This window comes from Mixophyes fleayi, chromosome 5 (assembly GCF_038048845.1).
Source record: "Mixophyes fleayi isolate aMixFle1 chromosome 5, aMixFle1.hap1, whole genome shotgun sequence".
NCBI classification, from domain to species: Eukaryota; Metazoa; Chordata; class Amphibia; order Anura; family Limnodynastidae; genus Mixophyes; species Mixophyes fleayi.
Genome location: NC_134406.1, coordinates 62,374,780 through 62,377,926, shown reverse-complemented (window position 1 = coordinate 62,377,926; position 3,147 = coordinate 62,374,780). Strand labels below are relative to the sequence as shown.

Here is a 3,147-nt window from a genome sequence, read left to right as displayed (position 1 = left end):
ACAACTGATTGCTGACACATTTGCAGCATAGGCTAGATTTATTACATATATGAATTCAAATGTGCTGACAAAAACAAAGCAAACAAGGTAATGGTCTGTGTGTGTAAAAATTCCTTGGATTAAGAGATGACAATCTGGCCAGACTGAAGAGAGACATAAGCAGGCTTGGAGGTCTGGAGAAATTCAACAACATGTAGTGAGACACGAATTGCACAAATCCTAAATCCACGCCAACACACCCTGTTGAACGAAAGGCAACAAATTAATATGGCAATATTAGGTCAGACAACTTGCATTTTGATATCAAGAGATTGAGCAATGTATTGGCATGTGTAAAAAAGCCAGTAATATTATAGTGTATAATAATGGCTTGTGTGTTTGGACTATACCTAGGATTCTGAATGCACTATTTGACTTAATTTGAAACACCAAACCCATATGTTACATAGCTAGCATCTGCCCCTATGTTTTGTTTGTGCAACCACACATTGCAGGCTTAGTAACGACGACATTATTTTATGGAGCACACTCACTGGCCAATCACATTTTAGTGCAGATAGCACTATACTACTTACATTTGAAAACACCCTTCACCATGGCAACATCCACCAACTCCAAAAGGAAGTGCAATGGCAGAAAAGCCAGCACTGCAGGCCAAGTGTAATCTAAAGGCTGTAGATATAAGAAAAACAAATAAAGTGTCAATAATGTGCACTTCTCAACACTATATGTGCTGATCAATAAACTGTAGAAAAACCAAACATTAATTATGTTGCCACATTAGGCTGTTGATTTAAACTACCCCATTAACGTGCATTTAGCTAAAGACATTAAGGCTAAACTTGGAGGCATGAAGCTATACTTTCTACACACATTGTAAAGGTAAAATACAGGTAGGCATGGTTTTTCCCCTATTATTACACATATAAACCATTTCAGTAACACACCAGACCATGTCTATTCATATTCCCATTTTGAATAACCATACCTTAGATAATCAACCCTTGACTAAGCTTGCACATGATTTAACCACTGATCTTTTAAATGTGAAGATATTTATGTTCCAAAAAAATAAAAATAAATACAACATTGACCCCTTACATTGTAACATGCTTTGTCCACTAGAACATTTACTTATTTTTTATCCTTTGCTCTCCTTAATGACTCAAGCACAGAGTGTTAATGTGTCTTTAAGGTAGGGTCTGAAAAACCACACTTCAAATAAAAGGTATTAGAAAAAGAAAAGAGAAAAAAAAACAAAAAACAGTATGGACATTCTTAATGCAAAGTATTTTAACAAGGGGTATGTAATAAAACAATATCTGGTTTCTACTTACCACACACACAGACAAATGTGGAATGTCAATAAGCAATCACTAGACACCCAAAAAACACAATCCAGGACCAAGATCTGTGGAGGGGAGGGTAAACAGGTACAAAATAAATCAATATAGATGGATAATCTTTATGTGTGTCACTACAGTCGAGAGGTATCTATGCAGAGACACATCCCAAGTCTACACAGTTGCCTCAATATTCAAACTCTGCAGCTAATTAAAGACTTTTCCACTAACCTTCAACATAAAATTCTTAACCATTATGACCTTTCAGCATAATTTTCTATCTGTATCTCACCAATATCTTTTCCTACAAATAAACATGAGTGTTGAGCAAGGTACAGCAATAAACTGCAGAGATTATGAAACATTTCACCATTAAGGGCTACTTACCCAGAATTGCGAATCTCCCAACAACACAGAAAGCCAAGCAAGGTCTTTTTAAGTAACACTGTAATTAGTGAATTAAATGCAGGTGAGTAGGCTGGAGAGTATGCCGGACACGTCATTAGGAGCACGCAGGTGCGTTCTAATTAGCCAAGTGTGGTTTTGTGTAAAAGTGACCTGACATGTGAGCAACGTTTATTTTCTGTAGGTAAGTAGAGATTATAACGATTATTACAGATGTCATTAATGAGCTAAGCTGTTAGTGTTGTGGCAATAGTATGGGTAAAATAGTTTTAAGTACAATTCTATGAGGTATTATTCGTTTGCATGTGCTACATTTAGATGTGCCACGATAGTGTAGTGGTTATGTATTTCACCCCCCCAATACTAAGTCCAGAAGTTCGAACTATGTGCAACTGCTTGTATTTAGCGTAAGATTCGCAAACGCGCTTAATTCGCGTTTGTTTGGTGACGTTTTTGCAGCTCCTGCTGCTTTAGTAAAACAGTGTTTTTATTAGTGTGTGTGTTTATCTAGGGTTAATATTTTAATACCACGTTATCCATCATGCTGTTCATATTAATTGCCACATGGCCAATTTATCAGGTCTAAGACAGTCATTCAGCTGTGCTAACTAGTTAATGTGCAGTTTGGTGTTGGTGTTTCAATGTGAAGTATAACTCAGTGAATAAAGAAATGAGCTTGCAACAACAAGGTAATGAGTTTGAACCCTGAATGATGCGTGTATGTGGCTAACCTTGGTATATTTACAAGTTTGAAGGTATTTATTCCACTCTGTGACTTAGTATATGTTTTGGTGTGTAAGGTGGCTATATGTAATGTTCAACAGTGTTATCAGCTACAACACAGCAAAGCAGTTGTTGGCAAAGACTTTGGATTTCAAAGACATGTGAATTCTGTACTGGGAACAGTGGAAAAAGCTAAGTGCTCCACCAAATCAAATTGTAGAAATGGGAGCAATAAATGTTCTATTTTTGATTTGTATTTATCAACATGGATATATTTCAATATGCATAAATTGTGACTCTGCATGCACCAAATCTTTCTGGGTATAATATTTCCAAGTATTGGCATTTTTCCCCATGTTTTAAGGGAAACAACTTATGCTAGAAGTTGCTGGTCATCTTTAATTTGTATTCTATTCCCTTGACATCACCACTTGTACAGTGGTGTAGCAGTTAGGCAATCCACCTTGCCAGCTTGCTACGTGGGTTCGAGTCCTCACCAGCCCTCGGCTCTTAGGGATCATTAATATCCTTAGACAATTTGTGTTGCTGTTAAAAGTGTCCCTGTGGTAATAGTACACTTGTTTTAAATTTGCATAAATCATGTGTGTAAAACCCTAAAATATATTTTTGAGTTATTATATGTCTATTAATATTATTTGTTCTTGCAAACGCACCA

At 36.4% G+C, this 3,147-nt stretch overlaps 1 long non-coding RNA gene across 1 annotated transcript; it reads right to left on the bottom strand.

Moving 5' to 3' along the window:
* Positions 1-225: 225 nt before the first annotated feature.
* On the bottom strand, positions 226-2,039 carry LOC142157678 (uncharacterized). Its single transcript, XR_012692563.1, has 3 exons — positions 1,338-2,039; positions 576-672; positions 226-240 (listed from the first exon to the last, which is right to left on the bottom strand). It is a non-coding gene; the product is annotated as an uncharacterized LOC142157678 (long non-coding RNA).
* Positions 2,040-3,147: the final 1,108 nt, after the last annotated feature.